At 39.5% G+C, this 24,246-nt stretch overlaps 1 long non-coding RNA gene across 2 annotated transcripts in view; it reads right to left on the bottom strand.

Annotated features, from left to right (window-relative positions):
- LOC132367919 (uncharacterized) overlaps nucleotides 1-24,246 on the bottom strand; it is a 301,773-nt gene that overhangs the window by 134,233 nt on the left and 143,294 nt on the right. For both annotated transcript variants that reach the window (XR_009503878.1, XR_009503877.1), the window contains exon 3: nucleotides 13,609-13,752. This is a non-coding gene — a long non-coding RNA (uncharacterized LOC132367919). The remainder of the gene's footprint in view (nucleotides 1-13,608; nucleotides 13,753-24,246) is intronic.

Here is a 24,246-nt window from a genome sequence, read left to right as displayed (position 1 = left end):
AGGTTTTAGGCAACCAACTACTTCAAAATAGTGTTATGGTCCCTGACAGGTTAGTCCTATCTAAATAGAAGACAATGAGCAATATAGTAAGTCTTTCTACTTGCTTTTTTCAATGTTAATTGAACAGTGTGAATGCTATCAAATTTGATGCAAATTGCTTGTTAGTGAACATGCACTTTCTCCCATGGCAGAGAATCAGATTCTATGAAGGGAAAGTTTTAAAACCCAGTACTTTTAAACAATCCTACTCAAATGTAAGAGAATGAAACTATTATAAATATATACATACAACTGTTTCCATTTTCTGATGATATGTCTAGAGAGGAGTGAAATTTTTTTAAATTAATTTTTATTGGAGTATAGTTGATTTATAATGTTGTATTAGTTTCTGCTGAACAGCAAAGTGAATCAGTTATACATATATCCACTCTTTTTTACATTCTATTCCCATATACATCATTACAGAGTACCGAGTAGAGTTCCCTGTGCTATACAGTAGGTCCTTATTAGTTATCTATTTTATATATAGTAGTATGTATATGTCAATCCCAATCTCCCAATTTATCCCTTCCCCTCCCTTTCCCCCTTGGTAACCATAAGTTTGTTTTCTACATCTGTGACTCTATTTCTGTTTTGCAAATAGGTTCATTCATATCATTTTTTTGATTTCACATATAAGTGATATCATATGATATTTGTCTTTCTCTGTCTGACTTACTTCGCTCAGTATGACAATCTCTAGGTCCATTATGTTGCTGCGAATGGCATTATTTTTTCTTTTTTATGGCTGAGTAATATCCCATTGTATATATGTACCACATCTTTATGGATAAAGGAGTGAAATTTTTAACACCCAAAATACATGATGGATCAGTGAAGGTTGTCAGTTTTATGAACTCTATCATGAATTTTACTAATAATACTGTGGATTTCAGAATATTTCTTATTTTCTATGTTGGGTTCATGCAGATGAAAACAAAAAAATGCACCTTACACTGGCCAATGTGTAGTTAACATCTATACAGATGATGTGAAAATAATATCTAAGAAGAACACAGACGTAATGATTCTCTTAAAGCTCAGCACAATGTGTTCAAGCAGTCTAAAGACTCTTTAACAGAACTGTAGAGTCAAACATTAGGTGTTAACTTCTTACAGACATGCAAGCATCTTTCTAAATATTGTTGGAGCAAACCATATAAATAATCAATTACATTAAGATACAGCCTTAAAACTGCAATTTTTCAGAGTTATTGGTAATTATATTGGCAGTATATTACAGAATAGCCTTTTCTTTACAGGAGACTTACATGATGAACTGAAGGCAAGGAGCTAGTACAAATATTTCAAAGATTCTAAGGGAGAAAAAAAATTGTGCTTGCCAGTGAAGGAATTCCATTTATTAAGTAGCTAACAAAAATACAACAGCTTTTCAGAAATCCAGTATTTTCATGCTTATAATTGCAAATGAGGTGTCAGAAAGGGAAATGAAACTTCAAATTTCTACTGAATGGAAAAACAAAGTCGATTTTTATAGCCTTGAAAAATGACAGAGGTGTGCTAAGACATGTGAGATTTTTTAAAAATGAAATCACTGAGAAATCTTATATTGTTATCAGATATATTTGAAAAATATTTCCTGCCAAAGACATTTTAACCAGCTAGGTAGGAGTGAGTTTACCTACCCTCCCCAAATGAAACACTTACCAAGTAACCTAAGCAAGCGGCTATGAGATAATGTTAGTGATTCAGTCTCGAAATAAAAATACCCTATTGCTTCTCTTTCAGTCTTCTCTGATGGTTAATGGAAGAATAAGCTTAACCATTGAAAACCTGTTATCTTTTGTAAAAAACTTCTCTAAGTGAATCAGCATTTTTGTCCCATAAAAACCAAAACAAATCACTGGAATAATTGGATTCTGACTCTAGTTATTATCCATAACTCCTGATTTCAAAATTATGTTTAATGACACATAATTCTGATATTTCAGTTGCCTTTACAATAAATAATAAGCATGCATTAAATAAATATATGTGTATATATAAATATATATAAGTGAATACATACTGAAACTAAGAAAATTATACTAAATATTGCTTTTTCTCTTATTATATATTTGGGTTCTTCATATCATTTTGTTGAAAAGAAATACTGCTAGAAATGAAGCAGAGCTGATTGATTCAACTCCATTTTACAGAAAAGGGATTGCAACCAAGGAAGCAATGAGCACCATACTTCAGAGCATGGTCTCTAAGTTCTGACAGATTCGGGCTTAAATCCTGACTCCATCACTTATTTTCTGTGTGCCACTGGCTATATTTCTTAGTTTCTCACCAAGTTTTAGTTTCATCATTTGTTTGATGAAGGTAATAATCGTATTGACCCCCAAGGGTTCTTATTATGGTTAAATTCAATGTAGTGAATTCTCTTAAAAAAGAAAAAAAAAAAAATAGAAAACAAAATGAAACATGCCCTGCATGGGAAAGTGATCCAGTATTACCCAGAAGTCAATAGTTAAGCCTGGACAACAAGCTAGTTGTCCTAGTTATAGGGTTCTCTCCATCATACTAGTCTGCAGTGAACCCAGTGGGAAAGTTCCTTCGGATGAAGACGCATATGGCTTCTTCCTCTGTAAGGAGGGGAAAGAGACAGGAGTCCAGAAATTCTGATCTGGAAGGTGGACAATGGCCAGGAATATTTCTTAAGTGGTGGTTAGTTTTTCTGTTGAAAATGTGGGTTTTGAGTGGCATCGGAAAAGGTGGAAAAAGTCTTTGTAGCAGAGAGTATGAGATTAATAAAATTTATTGAGCTTCAGTTTTGACTAAGTTTGGAGACTTTGGAAGAATATGAAGCTTTGAGTTCCAGTAGAATTGCTGCAAGCTCAAGATTTGCTACATAGCAAATGTGTGGTTTTGGCAAGTCTTTAACATCGCCATACCTTTCTGCTGAGGTTACTGTGGCAATTACATTATGTAACATTAGGTGAAATTCCAGGCCTGTTGCTGAGGCCCGCAGCACAGAAGGCAGACATGTGGCCCAGATCCTCCTAGACCATGGGCTCCTCGAGACCGGGAAGAGTGTCAGACTCAACGTTTGTTGAGTGTTGAACAAACCCTGAACTCTCGTTTCTTATACTCCTTGATCTGAATATTTGACCTTTGTTCTGCTGGTGGTAGCCCAATTTATTAAGACTTTTTCCTTCATCTTTCAGGCTATGTTACTACCCTCAGCCTCTGGTCCCTGGAAATAAAATGGGAATGATAACCACTTTGTACAGGTATTATGTGATTTAGCAGTAATTCATGTAAAGGCTTCAGCACAGTCCCAGCACATAGACACAAATTCAAGTTCCAGTATTTATTATCTTCTAAGTGTCCCCCCCCCCTGTGAAATGGGATAATAATGCAGTTTTCCTGAAGTCTAAATGAAATTTTTAGATGTGAAAAGACTTTTCAAATTATAAAGTGCTAAATGAATGTTGATTAACATCTTCAGTAGAGAAGAGTTAATTTGGGTATCTTCGATTAAAGACAAAACAGACATAAAGTGCTAGAACTTGAAGTTTTCCCACTAAGTTCTCAAACTGAAGGATATTCTTCCTATTAATGTGTTGGTTAAATGTGGTCCCTCCACCTGCATTCTTAAAATCATTCCCTCTACCCTTTCCAGGAAATTTGTTCTATCAGTCAATGAATTGCCACCTCTATAAGATCAAACTGCAGCTAGTAGCTTGCACACTTAACAAATCAGTGCTTGAAAAAAAATTGGCTAGAGGACTGCACTTTCCAAGGATGCTATAGAGGAAATGCCTGTGTTGGGTGGAAGACAGGACTAAAGCGATAGGAATGTTGAATTGGAAAGGGTTTATATTCCAGTTCTTACCACAGCAAGTGGATATTTATCTGCTTCTGCTGAAGCATTTCTAGCCATTTGATTTTCAGGGCACCTTCATTTTTAGAAAGCTCTTTAGATTGCATTAAATTCTACCTCTCCTTGGGCCACATTCTCTCCTCTGGAGCCATCAAAACCAGCCTCTTCCATCTTCAATGCGAGGTTGTCAAATATTTAGAGAAAGAGACCAAGCTTTTCATCATTTGAGCATGTTATTTGTCAGCACACAAGGGAGCTTGAGGGAAGGGTGGTCAGTGGGTTTGAGGAGCATCTCAGACAGGGTTTGGCAAACCCTCTTTAACCACAGTTTATATCTTGATTGGCCACATCAGATCCAAAGAAGCCACAGGATGTCACTAAACCATCCAAATCTGCCCCTTCTCTTGAAATTCTCTTGATCTTAGTCATACTTTTGGACCCCTTTCATTTTCTATAGCATATTAAGTAGCACTTTGGTAAAAGACATGCTTTATGTGGGAAAAAACCTCTTACATATTGCGTAGCTACAGGGATTACGAGTCCATCTCATTTTTTCCCCTCTCAGGCTCAAGTGTCTTTTTGTCAACCTTTTGGTATTCATCTCCAATCCCTTCACCATCCTCATTTTCTCACTGCATAATTTCTTCCTTCCTTTCTAATAAGCCATTTGAGAGGTTCCCAAACCATTTTACCTTTTCCTCAAATAGGGTGACAAAATGGCATGGAATATACACATAGTCAGGATGGCCTCAGGCAGGAAGAAAATTATAAGGGGACAGTAGAACCTCTCAACTTCCATGCCTCTTGATGATGGGAAGGCTATGGTTAGATTCTGCAGTGAACCACAATTCTGTTGTCTAACTCCAGGTACTTCTAACTAACTGCTACTTATAAGTAGACTATGGTTTCCTGTTACATTTAAGCCAGTGCGTCTATTCTTATTTTTTCACCTCACTGTTAGTTGCTTAGTCACTCATTCAATGAATAAAATATCAGTCATTTCCATAAGTCTCTGCAGACCTGTTTCTAGATATTCAGCAAGACACTGGCTTAGTCTGCTAGGATTTCTCATTAGTATTTGTAAACTGGTAGCAATAACACGCATCATGTGAATGAGCTGTTATTAAATATTTTATATACATCATGAAGATCCTTATGACACTTCCATGATGTATGCAGAAGAGAGATATTGTTAATAATTATCACTCTAAAGATGTAGGAACCAAGGTTCTGGAAGATTGCTTGCCTGCATAGATTGTATGTGGTGGGGCTAAGACTCCAATGCGGGTCTTCAGACCCACAGTCTCACTTTATTTACCTCACACTGTATTACTTGTGCTACTCTTTCCCAAAAAGAACAAAAAAAACATACCATGGAAAATATTATTAAGTACAAAAAGTTTCTCCTAAATTCTTCACCCTTGGCTTAAAAAAAGTAACACCCTGAAATCTCCCTAGAATACTTTAGTCTGAAGTTCTGTCTCTCCTTCTAAAACCAATGTATTGTACACTTCCTCTTTGACTTTAACTCATGTTCATTCATCCATTGTGCTTTGAGTGTCTTTCTTGTACCAAAGTGCCAAGCATTGGGAATTCAAAGTTGAGTAAGAGATGGTCCTTGCTTTTGAAGAGCTCACTGTGTAGTACAGGGCATAGGGAAATCTTTTAAATGGTACAAAAATAATGATGTTTATAACAATAACGGCTAACATTTATTGAGTACTTACTATGTGCCAGACACTTATAAGCACTTTACACATATGGTTAAAAAATGCACAGTGTAATATGATTTATATTTTCTTATGAATACATATTACTTGCCCAGCTGGTATGCAAACTCTTTGAGAACAAGAGCCTTCCTTCTCAGTGTTTTGCTTACATTATATATGTCCTCAGTTAAACCAAAATGAACCAGTTTATGGTAGCAACCTGGGAATTATAAACTAAACTGGAATACAATAAAAACTTTCCTACTTGTTTTAATGACAGCTGTTGCCAAGGGACACACATATTATTAGAAATCATTTTGAGTAGGTTGAAAGGGGACCACAAAAGGACAAGGTTTAATAGCACATGAACTGGATGATAGCTGTAAATACATAAAAAAGTTTGAAAATTGTTAGGATATGAAACACAATGTTTCACAGATCAAAAGCATATCTGGAGAATTAACCTTACAAGGGAAGGAGTAACAGATGAAAACAAGGGACTGGGGTATACAAGTCCTAGCTAGCTTATAAAGCAGTAAAGAACACAAATCTCAGTGGTTTAAGACAACAGTTCTCAACCAGGAGCAATTTTCTCCATAGGGGACATCTAATGATGTCTGGCCACAGCTTTGGTTGTCACAACTTGGGGAGGGGTGCTACTGATAGCTGGTAAGTAGAGATCAGGGATACCGTTCAGTATCCTTTAGTGCACCTGAGAGCTCTCCTCTCTACCCCCAAGAAAGAATTACTCAGCCACAATGTCACTAGCACTGAGTCAGAGAAACTCCAGATTAAAATAACAAAGGATCATTGCTCACTCCTACAACATGTCCACCACAGAGGAACTTAGAACTCTGCTCTGGGATCATCATCAACCTCAGTCCAGGATTCAGGCTAACAGAATAACATGGCTGAGAGAAGAGAGAGCTTTGGTGTTTCTCACAATGGCAATTAGATCATCCAGCTCTGAAATGCCATGCATCACTACCGCTCAAACTCATTGGCCAGAACCAATCACATGGTCCCACCCAAGCCATAGGAGCCAGGAAGTGCAATTCTACTGTGTGCCCCAAACAGGGGAGAACTCGTATATATGATGAATAGCACAAATGTATAGTTTGAGGGATGGAGGGCAGGAAATAAGAATAGTATTGGGCAGAATTATCGCTGTTCTAATCACAGTTTAAAGTTCTGAAGTCAATGCAGTTTCCACTTTCAGAAAACCTTTACAGAGAAGGAAGTAGTATATTCACAACAAGTGTAATTCAGAGATTCTTCAGCTGGAAATGGTTAGAAATAATGCCTACCTCTCAATGTTATGTGAAAGCATAACCTCTCAATATATGAAAGCAATTGATATGGTGCTTAATTTCTAAGAAATACTCTTTAAATAATTTCCTCCCCTCTTTCCTTTGCAGAGTGGATAGAAGGGCAATAATGTAGCTGAAGAAAAAATTTATCAAAAATGGACTACTTCTTTTGCATTAGGGAAGAGAAGAACACACTGTATTATGTATGATGGCTGAGGCCTTTGCTCCTTCTTGCCAGGATTGCATCAATTACCTTATGGATTCCATAACTCCACTCTCACTCCTTTCCTCTTCTCCTTCCCTCCTTGACTTCAAAACTCCAAGTCAGTCTTTATTGTTTCCTTAATGAAAACCCTTCAGTGGCTTCTTATGACCCTCACTAGAAAACTCTTAATTCCTTAGCATGGCATCATTCCCTTTATGACTTTGTCTGCCCAACTCTCCATCCTCATCTTTCTCCCTGTTGCCCAATGATTTATATTTTCTCAAACACAATGCTGTTATCCATGTTTCATGCCTTCTTGCAAACTGACTTCTTCTATCCATTGGCTTGGAAAACCATACTTTGCCCACAAAAAGATCTCAACCATCACTGTCCTCAGGAACATATTCTCTGACTCTTCCCACCCCCATACTCATTTCTATGATAGCATTTATTAAGTTACATTATTTGACTGTCTAATTGCCTGTCTCCCCCATTCTATGTAAACTGCTTTTACCAGGGGCTGCATTTCATGTCTATAGCCACAGAATCTAGCCCAGGACCTGACATAGAATGGGAATTCAACAAGTGGTTTTTGAGTGAATCATTAAGATATAAATTTCATTTTGCTATGTCTTCATAATGATCATTTTAGCATATGCATATTATCCAGCCAAGATGATATCAAACTTTTCAAAACATTAAAACAAGGTAATATTTTCCTTTAATAAATTAGGAAAAATTTTTGTATAAAGAAGAAAAATGTCAATCCTCAGATATTTCCTGCAGCATTATATAAAAGCAAGATTATCACCTTCTTTTCTCAGCAGTAGCTCTTCGGAAGGGACTGAATAAGGTATCAATGACTGAATAAAGTTAGATAAATAAGTAAGAAAGGGGTTTCACCTTTTTTGTTCCTAGGAGTTTCCAACTCTTGCACCACAAATTCTACTTTTATTATCTGTCTTAGAACGGTCAGACTTGAACTTGAATCTCAAGTTTGCCTGGATCGTTACCTCTGAAGACTCTTCTAAGAAACCAGGGATTCTAAGCAGAGCACCACTGATTTAGTCCAAACCTGTCATTTCACACAATCCTGTAAGATGGAGACTATTATAATCCCATTTTACAGATGATAAAATGGAGGCATCAAAAGGCTAAATAAAACTGGGTAGTACATCAGGTTTGAACCAGGAAGCCTGATTCAGAGACTATACAATCCTTATACTATAATATCTTCTATAACAAAAGCTATATATTTTAATAGCTTGAAAAACTTTATCCCTAAAAGAATGGCTTTCATAAATGAGTGTGAAAAGTAACTGGGAAAGTAGAAGAGCTTCAGTGGACATTTGTCTATTATTTTGTTTACTTCCCAATCTGAGGACTTGTCTTTATCAGGAGAATTCCTCATCTTAAGAAACTTGGTGGGAGGCAAAGATTGCCTTCCATGACAGTGAAAATTGTCCCCTTTTCTTTCTAGGGCAGATGGAGGGCACAAAATGGAACAAGGTTCACCCTGGAAAAATGATCTGTCTAGTTTTCCAGGTATTTAAGCTTTCTGATTTTTATATACAGAGAGAAATAGCCATAAGTCAACAGAGATCACTCCTTTACAAGCATGACTCACATGCCATCCAAACCATAAGTTATGAAATTGAAATCTAAGAGGAAGTGACCAGCTTGTCAACTATACCTGAAGAAGAACCTCTCAGTAGGAACCATGCATGCATGCTTATTGCTGACTGAATCTTCTCTAAAGACCCAGCCTCTTTCTGTGAAACAGATTTAAATATTTAAATATGATATTTAAATATGATAATGGCAGACTTCCCTGGTGGTCCAGTGGGTAAGACTCCACACTCCCGATGCAGGGGGCCCGAGTTCCATCCTTGGTCAGGGAACTAGGTCCCACATGCATGCTGCAACTAAGAGTCCACATGCCGCAACTAAGAAGCCCGCATGCCACAACTAAAGATCCCGCAAGCCGGAACGAAGATCCCATGTGCTGCAATGAAGACCTGGCACAGCCAAAATAAATAAATAAATAAATAGATAGGTAGGTAGATAGATAGATAGACAGATACATAAAATATTTAAAAATAAATAAATAAATATGATAAGGGCTTCAATGGGGGCATAAGAGAACTCTCCTGAAACACCTTTTCTTTGTCATATTGGTTGTAAGAGTTTGCTAGTAACTAGCCGATCCTGGGGGAGAAATAAGCAAGAGAATAATAAAGATAGTTTTAGCTATGATGATTTCAGTGTCTTTCTCTGTTATCATTTTGGGGAAGGACGTACACTCTGGTGACTGCAGCCATGACAGTGTCAGGGAAGACTAAGCATAACACAACCTCCTGGAGGGATCACTTGACTCAATGATTATTATTTTAGGACAATATGTTTTATCTCAAACATATGAAAATAGATATATTATAGAAGAGCATAAAAAATTAGTGTGGGGGACTTCCCTGGCAGTCCAGTGGCTAAGACTCCATGTTGCCAGTGCAGGGGGCCCAGGTTTGATCCCTGTTCGGGGAACTAGATCCCACATGCCACAACTAAGAGTCTGCATGCCGCAACTAAAGATTCCTCATGTCACAACGAAGATCCCGCATGTGGCAAGGAAGATCCTGCATGCCACAACTAAGACCTGACTCAACCAATCAACTAACCAAGCAACTAACAAACTAAATAAATAAATAAATATTTTTAAAAAAATTAGTGTGAACTTTTAAGATTCATTGATTTATTCAACAAATATTTACTGAGTGTTGGTGTCCCAATAATGGGCAGAAAAGAAAAATGGCCCCTGATCTCAGGAAATTTAAAACCTAGTGAAGGAGGCAGATGAGTTAGTCACAAAAGCTGGGCTAAGGGGTTTTACCTTTCTTATTCCTAGAAGTTTCCAACTCTTTCACCACAAAACTCTACTTTTATTATTATCTGTCCTAGAATGGTCAGACTTGGACTCGAATCTCAAGTTTGCCTGGATCATTACCTCTGAAGACTCTTTTAGGAAACAAGGGATTCTAAGCAGAGCAGACAGGAAGACATCACAATTCTTAAAAAGCCAAGAACAGAGGCAAGGGAAGGATAATCTGAAGGATGAGAACAGCAAAGATGGTGAAAGGCAGGGAGTGATGGTAGCAGGGAGGTAGGTACAGATGGCCTTGAAATGTATGGGGATTACGATACACTGAAGAAATGGAAAAGAAGGCCAGTGAGACTGAAGCTCATAGGATAAGGGGGAGGGTGGTGGACCAGGCTGGAGATACTGCTGGGGCCAGACAGGGCAAATCTTGTGAGTATGTTAGGTGTACAAACAACAAAGGTGAATACTTGCTTCACGCTGCTTTGCAGTTAATTTTCTGGTCCTTCCAGAGGACCTTCTCCCCTGATACTGGAGGGTACATGGATGGAAAATGTGAAGCATTGGCTTATTACATATCTTGCAAAGTCAACTGTACTGGCCCTAATTTGCAGATGAGGAAACTGAGGCACAGAGAGGCGAAGTGAACAAGGTAGTTTACGTTGTAATCAACAGACAGGATTTCAACTTTTGTCTATTGGACCCCATCCTGTGGTGAGACTTTAGAAACCAACTTTGTCTCCTCCATGATTTACCTGTGACCAGTCAGGGCTATGTATACTCATTCTGTGGGCAATAGTTTCCATTTTTATTGCTTTTTAAAATTGACCTCAACATGATTTCCTTTAGGCTCAGCCTCTTTGTGGAATCCCTAATCTGGGATCAAAGCAGGTTTACATGGTTGTCTTAAAATGATCTCCTTCTGGTCACCCCCTCAGTCACAGGTACATTCAGCACTCAAATGCAGTCAGCTTTCCTTTGGCTCATCTGAGATGTGAATCACTTGTCCACGCCAGTTACATTTTGCTTAGTAAATTCATTGCTCTATCCTCAACAGGTTATTCTCATCCTACCTCACTTTCCTGGAATTTATAGGAAACTCAGAATTTGTCAGAGTTGAAATTGACTCACCGCAACTTCTCACTCGAAGAGATTTCGTTCAAATAAATCCTCGATGCATCCAAGATATTAATGAATCAGCACATTCACAAATATCGCTCTAATATAATTTCTCCCAGAAAAAGAAATAATGAAATACTGAAACAGTTAGGTTGTGCTTTGATGATTTACTTAATGAGCAGTATTTGCCCGGGGTAGAGTACTGCCTGAAGTGGAATCAGAAATATCTTCTTCTCGATGCTGTACAGAGTGTATGGGGGACTCGTTTATGTCATGGAACCCGAGCACTGCCAAATGTGACATTCCATTCCTTAATGAATCCAAGGGTTCAGCTTTCTGGCAAGGGACTATCACTTTCTTAGGCTTCTTATTTTCTATTCCCTTTCAGCACCAGCTCTTGCAATTGATGTTCTTCTCTTGTTTAGTTTTTTCACAAAGAAATACAATTTATCACATTATGAGAATTGCTAAATTCTCGTCAAGGAGTGTGAAACCACAAAACTGATTAAGACACAAAAGCTGGACGGTTGGCTAGGTTCAGAGACAGAGTGGCGTGGTCGAAACGCGAGCTTTGAAAACCCATGTGATTTAACGTGCTGTTGCAGTAAAATGATAAATCACGCCATATCCTGGCCCTGCGAGGTCCCTTGTGAATAGCTGAATTCATGGATACCAAATTCACAAATGCTAATGGTCTCCTCTGTTCCCGTAAGTTTTCACCTAACTTGTGTTTTGCTTTTTATGTAATAATATCCAAAGTCCTAAGTCCTTTGTGTATACTCAGTCTGTTCTGGGTCTCTCTTTGAGCTTCTGCCTTTGACTGTGAACTTGCCACATGACTTTAGTCAATTCATCATTGACACTGACCTTATTTAGCACCGCAAAAGTCCCCATAGCCATTTCTGATTATTCTGTTCATCTGTTTCTACCAAACAGATTTTATCTGACAGAGGATATAAAGAAAAACCTAGATTGTCTAAGGATCTAGGTTATATTACTCTGGGTGAAACAAATGCTCACTGAAATAAACATTTTGAATTTTTTCAAGTGAGTCACAAATTCAATGAACTATTATATATTAGTGAAAATTATGAATAAATAGTGATATAGGGAAATGATTGTGATGTAGTACTAAGTGACAAAACAAGATACAAAATGACAAGTATAGTGAGATTTCAATGGTGTAAAAAAAGTATACTAAAAATACTAAATTTCAATATACCAAGAAATAGTAATCATATCTGGGTATGTGAATAATTTAAATTTTCCATTTATAGTACCTCAGATCTTCAATGTTTTTACAGTCCATAAAAAAGACTATTCAACAGCTCAGTAGTACCTATGAAGTACCTTAGTCTTAAAAGAATTGTAGACCAGCTCCTTAAAACACTGCTCAAATTCCTCCACAGTTTCAGAGGCTAAAAATCAGGGCCAGCAACTTGAGGAATTTAATAAAGAACAAGAAACAAATCCCAACTTCAATTCCCCTGCAAATATGACAGGATTTTAAAATGTGCCTGGAAAACTGCATCTGGGGTTTTGCCAATCCCGTAACGTTTGGGACGTTTGCTGAACCCAAAACACAGCCGGGCCCACCCATCCATAATTAAAGCCCTCCCCCCAGATGAATTCATTGCTTTGTGGCACCATCTGTCTCATTCCCTTATTTACATAATAGGGAACCCTGCTCCGACTGCAGCAAATGAGAAGCGACAAAAGAATGGCGAGTGAAGATGAAATGTATACATGTATACATCAGATTATGTATAATATGGTCAAATCCTTCCAATTTAAAATTTTTTTAAAAATTCCAAAACCCATCACAATTTTCACTTGGGCCTCTTTCCAGCTCTCGGAACCTCCTTCCTCCTTCTGCTGTATCTGCAGCTCTCACTAATATGGCTTGTTTCACTCAAAGAGTTCATTTGTCACGTTTTATTTTATTAAATACTTTATTTTCCTCTTGTGGACCCATTAGAATGCCAGTTCGAGAAAATGACATAAATCAGTTGTGTTTGGTAGTCATTAAGGATGCAGAGGAGAAATAAGTAGTTTCATATTAACTTGAAATTTAAAAAGAAAAAAAAAATTGTCCCCCATGTAAAGCTTCCTTGAATCCTCATTTTCCTCTTGCCTGTCTCCTGGGAAGTTCCTGTCCTAATAATGGGAGCGTGAGGAGTGGATCTGTTCAAAGACAGACAAAGGGCTGATTTTTGAATATGCAGCAGTCACTCTAATCCCATGTTTTGTGTCCCTTCCTACAGGCTGGGGCAGGGACACCCTTCCAGTGCCCAAGGCAGCCGCAGGATTCCTCTGTGGGCTCTGCCACTAACTTTCAGCAAATCCACTTCTGAGAACTTCAAATTCACAGTCAGTGCTCTGCTGCCCCATAAATGCCTGCCTGGAAGCTGAGATGATGCTATTCTCTATGGATCTAGAGCCCCCCCTTTCCAAGCCCCCAGACACAGATGCAACTGGGTGGAGTGTTAGGGTGCCTGAGTTCCTTCAGCTTCGGTACTCACCTTTCGCCAGGACTGAGCACCGTCAGACCAGAGGGAGAAAGACGCCAAGGCTTAGAGGTATATATTGTCTTCTGCACCAAGCTGAGCTCTTTTGCAGTCAGGGATCAGGAGGGAGCCTCCTAGGGTCCAGCACTGACAGCCCACCTGTGGAAGCAGCCACACTTCAGGTTAAAATGTGAGAGGCTAGAGCAGAGTTCCCTGTGCTACAGAGTAGGTCCTTGTTGGTTATCTATTTTAAATAAAGCAGTGTGTACATGTCAATCCCAAACTCCCAATATATTTCTCCCTCTGCTCAATATTCTGTAATAACCTAAATGGGAAAAGAATTTGAAAAAGAATAGATACATGTATATATATAACTGAATCACTTTGCTGTACACCTGAAACTGACACGACATTGTTAATCAACTATACTTCAATATAAAATAAAAACTTTAAAAAAAGAAAAGATAAAAAAATGAAATAAAATGCTATGCAAAGTTTAAAAAAAAATGTGAGAGGCTACTGCTGGGAACAGTGGCTTTATCAGCATAGAGGGCTTGGGAATCCAGCTGATCTACAGAAAATGGATTCCTCAGCCCCTCTCCAGGTCTCTCAATCAGAATTTCCAGGGATGGGGTAGAGGAATCAATGTATTTATTATGTTCCCAGGTAATTCTGATTCATAGCCCAGGTTTGGGCCCTATTGGTTTCCATAACTCTTGTTGTGATAAAAGGAAGATTAGCTTCTCTTTAGGAGAAACAATTTCTTAGTTCTAAACTCCAGAAGGAATTTGCCACATGTGTGTCTTTATCCAGGGCTTACTGATCAGCAGAACAAGTAAAGCTAGCAGCAATTTTATTCCTCAGATGCAGAAATGTTCATGTGGACACATCTTACACCCACCTGCGATCAACCTGAGGCCAGAACCCTAGGCATTTCCCTGGTAAAAGCATTTCAGTCCTGGCTATACTGATGAGGTGCAGGCTGGGCTTCTAATCTCTGCCTGGCAACCCACTGAGGCTAAGAGCAGCCTCAACAAAGAGGCCAAACCCCCTCCCCCAACCCCACATTCTCATCTGGTGTCTGAAACCTCCTTCCAAAAAAAAGATGAGTACAATGATGATAGAATTTTTCAATATAGGCAACTTGGATTTTCTCAATCATATACGATGTATGAGATAAAAATAGCTTCAGAAGACATTACAATATTTACAATGATGTAGAACACAATCCAAACACAACCTCTGTCCTTGCCTTGCAAATGCAGCTTGAAGGCAAGTTGGTTAGACTTCTTTTCCAACCAGGTGCCCTCTGCTAAGCCCCTTCTGTCTACATGGGAAAAGCTGCCGCTGCTGTTGTAAACAGTAAAGAAGTGAATTAGCAAAGAGTGTATGGCAGTGGGGACACTTGGCTCGGACCTCTGGGCCTTCCATTTACTAACTGCACAACCTTGAAACGTTAGCTGAACCTGATCGTCATCTGTAAAATGGGATAATAGGGGCCTATCTGACAGGGTTGGAGGATCAATCAGACAAAGGACATGAAAGGTCTAAGTAAGCAGTAAAAACAAGGGGTGTATTATAAGACATGGTACGTGTTCTACTGAGCTGGCAGTTTAGGAGAGGAGATGATAAATTGGAAAATTAAGTGAAATTCAAGTTATTGCGAAAGCCCAAATGTGGAAAGGATTTATCTGGCCTAGAGATCATCAGCCACTTTTCTTCACAAAGAAGATTCGAACTGAATCTTTAGGGGTGGGTGGAAGTCTTTTAGGAGGACAAAGGGAGGCAGTATAGCATATGTGAGGGGAAAAAAATGGATGCTCATTTCCGGAAATAGCCATGTCAGTTGACATGACTGGTTCATAAGGTGCATATTGAGGGATAGGAATTACAGAAGTGGGAGGTAGGGAGCCTCTAATTAGGCTTTTGTTGCTTTGTGCTGAAAGGGAAGGCCTTTCTGTTGAACACACTGAAGGACCAATGGAGGCTTTATAAAGGATAGTGACATGAATAGATTTGGGTGTAGAAAGGTCACTCCGGAAATACTGATTAAGATGGGCAGGAGCAGAGTGAGACAGGAGGCAAGAAGGCCACAGTTGGAGGGGGTGTTGCAGGAATCCTGGTAAGGAGAGACAGAGGCAGCAGTGATGGAGTGGACATTACTTATTTGAAAGATGCTAAGAAGGCAAGAAAGGCAGGACTCAGGAACTGATTGGTTGGGGCAGATAAAGGGGAATAAGAAATCAAGGCTGTCTCCCAGCTTACAAATGCAGGTGAATGAGTAAATAATTTGCACACTGACCAAGAGAGAAAGAAAAGAAGAGGAGCAAATTTAAGAGTAAGCTGATGTGGGAGATAGTGAATTTGCTTTGAGACATGTTGAGTTGAAAACTACCTGTGAAAATCCAGAAGGAAAAGTCCAGTAACTATGGAAATGAACATCTCTAATTTATGCGGGGAAAAACTCAGGGGAAAACAATCTCATGATGTGGAAGCTAAGAGTAGTTACTTGATGGCAGGATGTTCTTAGAAGAAGTTTGCTAATAGCAAATACAGTGGTTATTTTCAGAAATTGAACTGCTTGGAGGATTGTGTTTCTTTCTCCATGAGCCAAGCTCTGGGTTCAGAGCCACACAACCAACAGTGCTCAACCATATTCTTGAGGTTCCAAACAAAACTCAAGGACTTTTCAGCTGTGCCATGTCCAAGGTGAGATAACCCTGGACAATGGTGAAGGTCATAGACTAGTCAAATGAGACAGTGTACATGAAATTGCTTTGAAGTCCCTCAAGAAACAGCAGTGTCTTATCTCTTCCCTCGTTTCCTCACAGAGGGGCAGCCCACAGCAATACGATCAGAAGTTGCGTCATGCCTGGCACATTATCTGACACACAGTAGTTATGCAGTTAATGCTTCGTGAATAAACTGCCGAAGGTAGGTACATGTCAATCAAACAGAATAAACATTCCAATGACTAATGATGAAAGATCTGAAAGAGAAATTAAGAAAACACTCCCATTTACATTGCAACAAATAGAATAAAATATCTAGGAATAAACCTACCTAAGGAGACAAAAGACCTGTATGCAGAAAATTATAAGACACTGATGAAAGAAATTAAAGATGATACAAATAGATGGAGAGATAAACCATGTTCTTGGATTGGAAGAATCAACATTGTGAAAATGACTCTACTACCCAAAGCAATCTACAGATTCAATGCAATCCCTATCAAACTACCAATGGCATTTTTCACAGAACTAGAACAAACAATTTCACAATTTGTATGGAAACACAAAAGACCCCGAATAGCCAAAGCAATCTTGAGAACGAAAAATGGAGCTGGAGGAATCAGGCTCCCGGACTTCAGACTATACTACAAAGCTACAGTAATCAAGACTGTATGGTACTGGCACAAAAACAGAAACATAGATCAATGGAACAGGATAGAAAGCCCAGAGATAAACCCACGCACATATGGTCACCTTATCTTTGACAAAGGAGGCAAGCATATACAGTGGAGAAAAGACAGTCTCTTCAGTAAGTGGTGCTGGGAAAACTGGACAGGTACATGTAAAAGTATGAAATTAGAACACTCCCTAACACCATACACACAAATAAACTCAAAATGGATTAAAGACGTAAATGTAAGGCCAGACACTATCAAACTCTTAGAGGAAAACATAGGCAGAACACTGTATGACATAAATCACAGCAAGGTAATTTTTGACCCAGCTCCTAGAGAAATGGAATAAAAAGAAAAATAAACAAATGGGACCTAATGAAACTTCAAAGCTTTTGCACAGCAAAGGAAACCATAAACAAGACCAAAAGACAACCCTCAGAATGGGAGAAAATATTTGCAAATGAAGCAACTGACAAAGGATTAATCTCCAAGATTTACAAGCAGCTCAATAACAAAAAAACAAACAACCCAATCCAAAAATGGGCAGAAGACCTAGATAGACATTTCTCCAAAGAAGATATACAGATTGCCAACAAACACATGAAAGAAGGCTCAACATCATTAATCATTAGAGAAATGCAAATCAAAACTACAATGAGATATCATCTCACACTGGTCAGAATAGCCATCATCAAAAAATCTAGAAACAATAAATGCTGGAGAGGGTGTGGAGAAAAGGGAACACTCTTGCACTGTTGGTGGGAATGTAAATTGATACAGCCACTATGGAGAATAGTATGGAGGTTCCTTAAAAAACTAAAAATAAAACTATCATACAACCCAGCGATCCCACTACTGGGCATATACCCTGAGAAAACTGTAATTCAAAAAGAGTCATGTACCGAAATGTTCATTGCAGCTCTATTTACAATAGCCAGGACATGGAAGCAACCTAAATGTCCATCATCAGATGAATGGATAAAGATGTGGCACATATATACAATGGAATATTACTCAGCCATAAAAAGAAATGAAATGGAGGTATTTGTAATGAGGTGGATGGAGTTAGAGTCTGTCATACAGAGGGAAGTAAGTCAGAAAGAGAAAAACAAATACAGTATGCTAACACATATATACAGAATCTAAGGGAAAAAAAAAAAGGCCATGAAGAACCTAGTGGCAAGACGGGAATAAAGACACAGACCTACTAGAGAATGGACTTGAGGATATGGGGAGGGGGTGGGGTGAGATGTGACAGGGTAAGAGAGTGGCATGGACATATATACACTACCAAATGTAAAATAGATAACTAGTGGGAAGCAGCCGCATAGCACAGGGAGATCAGCTCGGTGCTTTGTGACCACCTAGAGGGGTGGGATGGGGAGGGTGGGAGGGAGGGAGATGCAAGAGGGAAGAGAAATGGGAACATATTGTATATGTATAACTGATTCACTTTGTTATAAAGCAGAAGCTAACACACCATTGTAAGGCAATTATACTTCAATGAAGATGTTAAAAAAAAAAAAAAAGAAACGAAATGGAGGTATTTGTAGTGAGGTGGATGGAATTAGAGTCTGTCATACAGAGTGAAGTAAGTCAGAAAGAGAAAAACAAATACAGTATGCTAACACATATATATGGAATCTAAGGGGGAAAAAAAAAAAGGTCATGAAGAACCTAGTGGCAAGATGGGAATAAAGACACAGACCTACTAGAGAATGAACTTGAGGATATGGGGAGGGGGAAGGGTAAGATGGGACAAAGTGAGAGAGTGACATGGACATATATACACTACTAAACATAAAATAGATAGCTAGTGGGAAGCAACCGCATAGCACAGGGAGATCAGCTCGGTGCTTTGTGACCACCTAGAGGGGTGGGATAGGGAGGGTGAGAGGGAGGGAGATGCAAGAGGGAAGAGATATGGGAACATATGTATATGTATAACTGATTCACTTTGTTATAAAGCAGAAACTAACACACCATTGTAAAGCAATTATACTCCAATAAAGATGTTAAAAAAAAAAAACATTCCAATGGAACTGGAGGAGGCTGGAAGAAGTTTGGGTTCCCCCCCCGCCCCCAGGTAGAAGTGATGCCCGAAGTGAGTACATTCAGACTTTAATCAATGGTGGCATTTCACCCTGGCCACGTCTCAAGGGATCCGTTAGGGGGGTTGAAAGTGGGAAACTGAAATTTTCTTTCTTTCAAGGAGGAAATGAAAAGTTCCAAGAAGGGATGAGTGGGTGCGGCTTCTTTTTAAACAACGGTGAAATGTTACATCAGGTCATAAACCTGCGGTAGAGTTTAGTGACTGTGTTTAAATGGATGAGTCTCATTGCCTTATGAGATCCGGAAAAGCCATAAAAATTCATGGCCTACTTGTGGCTGAGCTCTAATAAAGGAATAATCGGTGCTTTAAGCGAGGGGTAATGGGAGGTACAGTGGGAGATTTACTGGAGCAATAAGGGCTGCAGAGAGAGAGTAGGTTTTTCATGCCAATTACACTGACAGACAACAGTGCAAGACTTCCCTGACACACACTTGCAATCCTGTTCTGTTAAGTGACAAGATGGGGTCCTTAGTTCTTCCTTCTCCTGCACTTGCAGGAATCAAGCCTTGGAGTTTTACTCAGGGCTCCTGTCATCAAGGTCAATAAATCTGCACTGAGGTTCCCATTAGAGATCACTTGGTATGGTAGAAAGAACTTGGAATGTGGATAAGGGAGGACTTTAGTTTTAAACCCAGCTCTGTCACTTACTAGATGGCTTTCTTATTGACCCTAATGATTCCTTCCCAATTATTCCTTCCTGTCCATTGCCATGGGACTTGGGATGTCTATCTATGGGAGAAGCCCTCACTGCTATCGCCTGGACTTCAAGCTTGGCCGTATGACTTGCTTTGGCCAATGGAATGTGAGTTGAAGTAATGTATGCCACAGTCCAAAGGAGCTTTAAGAGCCTTTGGGAGGGCAGCCATTGCTCTTTTTTCTCTGTCATGAGAATAATATACCCCAAATCAGGATTGTATTTTAGTCCGGGTTCTGGAATAAAGAAGACCCATAGGGCAGAGCCAAAGCTGCCCTCAGACACTGCACTAGGAATGTAATATGACTGAGAATTAAAGGCTTGTTCCACGACATTGAGACATTGGGGGTGTTTGTTACCTCAGTATAATATACTGAAAGCTGACTGATACACAGAGTGATTTTGGGAAAAGCTCTTAACCTGACTGAGCACTATTTTCCCTAAAATGGTGACCATACACCCACTTTTATGTTTGGGTGGACATCAAATGAGATTCTTGCGCCATGTATGACAGAGAAGATGTGCCATTAATGGTGGGTTTTGTTATTCTAATTTGCTACTCAATTAGAGAAATAAGGGAGGCTAAGTTGCTTTTTCAACAGGTGTGCTTCTGCTTAGCTATGTTTCAGTGACTTGTTGCTGTGGAGTCCCTGTGCCAATGCGGCAATCAGTGGCAAATTGGACATTTATGACACCCTTCTTCCAGGACTAGGGCAAAAGAGTTTCTCAGATCTTTTCATTACAGTCTTCACAAGCTGTGATAGAAATAGCAGCAGGTTCACTTTCACCCCATTACACGTCCAGTCAATGGAACGCTGCCTTTTCCTTACCTAGGGTGACGGTCAGGCAGCTAAGCACTGGCTCCTATGGCCCTGCGTACCTGGCCACACTGCTATGAGAGCCAGGGGACCGTGCTCATTGCAATCACAGTAATAGCCTCTTGCCCAGGCCCAGCCATACATGGTTCACAAAGCTTCCACAGTGTTCATTTTGATTTTCACAACAGCTCTATGAGCTTTTCATTCCCTCACTCATTCATTCAACCGAGTGCCAGCTACGTGGTTTCTGCCTTCTTGGAGGTCGGTATTATTGTATTAGTGCCAGTTTATGACTAGTTATTGTATTTATTCAGCAAATATTATTTTGCATCTACTGTGTGCTGGGCATTGTAAAGTCAATGAAGATACCCAAATGAACCAAGCCTGGTCCCAGCCCTCAAGGAGCTCACAACTGCAAAATGAGGATGCAGACACGTAAATCACCATGTCTGAAAGGTTATAGCAGAAGTGTGACCACAGAGATTGAACCAAGTGTGTGGGGCACAAAGAAGTGAGACAGTGAGTCTGCCTGGAGAATCAGGGAACCCAGGCCACAGGAAGGGACACAGGGGCTGGGTTCTGAGAGATGATTGGTAGTGTACCAGTTGGATGAAGCGGAACAGAGGAGCAAACAGTGGAAACAATGTAGAGATTAGGAAGACTGTCTGTGCGTGGCTAGAGCACAGCGTCAGCTGGGGTCATAGGGAGAGATGGAACTCAATAGGTAGGAAGAAGTGTGTTGTAAAGAACCTTGAGGTACAAAGGAGTTTATCTTTATTCTGTAGGCAATGGTGAGACTTCACATAAAGTGTTCTAAACAGAGGACTATCATGGTCACATTTTTTTAAAGAGATCACTCCGGCAACAATGTAGTCTATTGGAAATAAGAAAGACTTGGGTAAAGGAAACCAGTTAAGAGGTTAATTCCAAAATCCAGAGTCCTGAACTAATGTGTGCTCACTCCAAAGTCTTGTGTTTCTGCCAAGGACTTGTACTCATAGGGAGATGTCACCCCTATTTCATACCATCTCTGCCCTTCCTTTGGGAAAAGCACACACTTAACAAATGATCCACCCACTTATCCCTCTGATAAAAGACTATAATCATTAATTATAGTCTTTTATCAGAGGGATAATCGCTTCCCAGATACCTCACACACTCTCTCTGGATGGTGATCCCAAGATCAGGGTCACCAGGATAATCAGCTAGGGCTTGATGATGAATGGCAAACTAACATGTGCTCTGAGCACCAAAAAAGCAGGGATTTTTTAAAAAGTACGTGTAGACATTTTAAAATCATCATGGAAAAATGAGAACTTTGTTGGATTTGGATACACTTATTTTATAATTTACCTTTGTTTTCCATTGCATATAATGTGGGGAATAGTGGTGGCAGTGGAGGTGGGACACATATTTTTAGCATAGAAGTCTTCTAAAGGACTCGGTCTGGCCCTGATTATGCCCTCTTTTCTCTGGTCGCACTGCAGGTGGCCATAGCCATTTCCTTCCTTGGAACTCCTTTACAGAGAGAGTCTAGACAGCAGCAAGCAGGAAACTGCAATGAATTGGATTCATCATTCACAGCAATGCCGAGGACATCACCACTGCCCTTAGTAAGGCTACACAAGGGGACATGGCTAGCAACTCTCATTGCTTAACTCTTCCGGTTTGAACTCCATGTAAGTTTATTTGGGCAACAGAACTGGAACCAGAGTATTTCATACTTCGGTTACTCAACAGCAGTATTAAATTGAGATCCTCTATACTGTCAGGGCTTGAAAGTCTTGGTGATTATTGCAGGGCAGGTTTCTTAAGCTGTAGATAAACTACTCCAAACTAGAGCAATCCCAACACTCTTCCAAGGGATCCTGATTGGAGGCCCATCTGTTTCAAGAAGGTCTGCTTAGAGGAATAAGCTGTTCTGTTAACAATATAAGTCATTGCTGTTCCCAAAATGGTTCCCAAACACTTGCACAACCCAGTAGGCTATACTCCACTAGAGAACCAAAATCTGAAAGGTCTATTCAGGCTTTCTAGGCTGGAGTCGTTCAAAATCACACTGTAAGCTTTCCCTACTAATTCTATCTTTATTCTTTGGTCACAAGCCACAAGCTTTCCAACAGAGTTCTCTTGAGATAATAAAGATACATATTGAGCACTTACTATGTGCCAGGCATATGCTAAGTGTTTTACATGCATTCTCTGATTTACTTTTCATATCTATGGGGCATAAACTATTATTATTATCCCTATTTAGCAGATAAGGAAACTGAGACACAATGATCTTTGGTAACTAGGTCAAAGTCATAGAGTAAGTAAGTTTTGGAGCCCAGGCTGGAATTTAGGAAGCCTAACTCTAGAGCCAACCTTCTTGACCATTTGCTTTCCTGCCTAAGAGTTTAACCTGATCTTTTATTCCAATTTACAAGCATTTGTTAACTTCATTTGTAGGGGAGAAAACGGAGGTGAGAGAGATTAAGTGACTTGCCTCAGGTCACATCGCTAGTGGTGGCAGAGCTGGAACAGGCATACAAAATCATTGCCTCCTTGATTTCTTAATTTGACATCCTCATTTTAACCTAAACTAGGCCTAAGACAATCTTATCCCCTCAAGGGAAAAAACAAAGGGAGGTGGGAGTGGGGTGGCATTTATTGAGCTCTTTCTAAGCATCAAGTAATCTGCTAGGCACTTTATATCCAACATTCATTCATTCAAGCAACAACCTGGAAATGTTGGCATTATTGCTTCCATTTTCCAAATGAGAAAACAGAGGCTTCAGGAGGTCAGGGAAACCTTCCCAGGTACCAAGTGATGGAGCTGGGGCTCTAGACCCCATCTTTGTGAACATGATGCCCAGGTTCCTCTACCAAGAATTTAATAGTGGGTTTATCCCTTGCAGGTGTGGATTTTATTCTGTACCTGCTTTTACCAGGTCATCAAGGATGAAGGAGTAAAATGGGTCTTGAATCAACGCAGGCAATCTTCTTCCATCACCCCCTCACAAGATCCTGCCCACTATGATTTAAATTGAATTTGTAAGCAGTTTCTCCAAGGCTCTGGGTCAAATGGCTTGTGATGTTTGGGGAAGATTCCTCCCCCTGATTCTGTTTCCTGACTCTTCTGACTTGGGCCCAGCAATGAGAAGCCTCACAATTTATTTAAAGGTTACCCACCAGAGAAAACATCTTCTAGACCTTGGCTTGAAATTGCTAGGTGAGCCAAGTCATATTTTAGGTACAATGAATGTGTTATTTCCCAAGTATTTGGGGTTTAATACAGCAACAGAAGACTCTCACCAGAAACCGTCCCCCCTAACTTTGAAATATGTGTGTACAGCAGAGAAAATTTTCTGGTTTTGATGCCCTTGCAAAAATTGTCAACACACTGTATCTTTTTTCACAGCTCTTTGATGTACTTGAAGGGGTTTCTTCCTTGAACAAGAAGCCACAACTCCAAATGTGTTTAAAACAGAAGCCCCTAAGCATTTGAAGTTCAGTTCAGAATTCCTAAGCAGAAACTTGGCAAGAAGTCCTAACTTAAATTAGGAAAAAGGAAAAAAAAAAAGAAACCCTTCTCTCATCCATAAAGTATCAAATGTATACTTCCCAATAGAAAACAGAC

Source organism: Balaenoptera ricei, chromosome 6 (genome assembly GCF_028023285.1).
Source record: "Balaenoptera ricei isolate mBalRic1 chromosome 6, mBalRic1.hap2, whole genome shotgun sequence".
Taxonomy (NCBI): Eukaryota; Metazoa; Chordata; class Mammalia; order Artiodactyla; family Balaenopteridae; genus Balaenoptera; species Balaenoptera ricei.
Note: the sequence above shows the minus strand (reverse complement) of the source record. Positions and strands in the feature narration are given on the sequence as shown.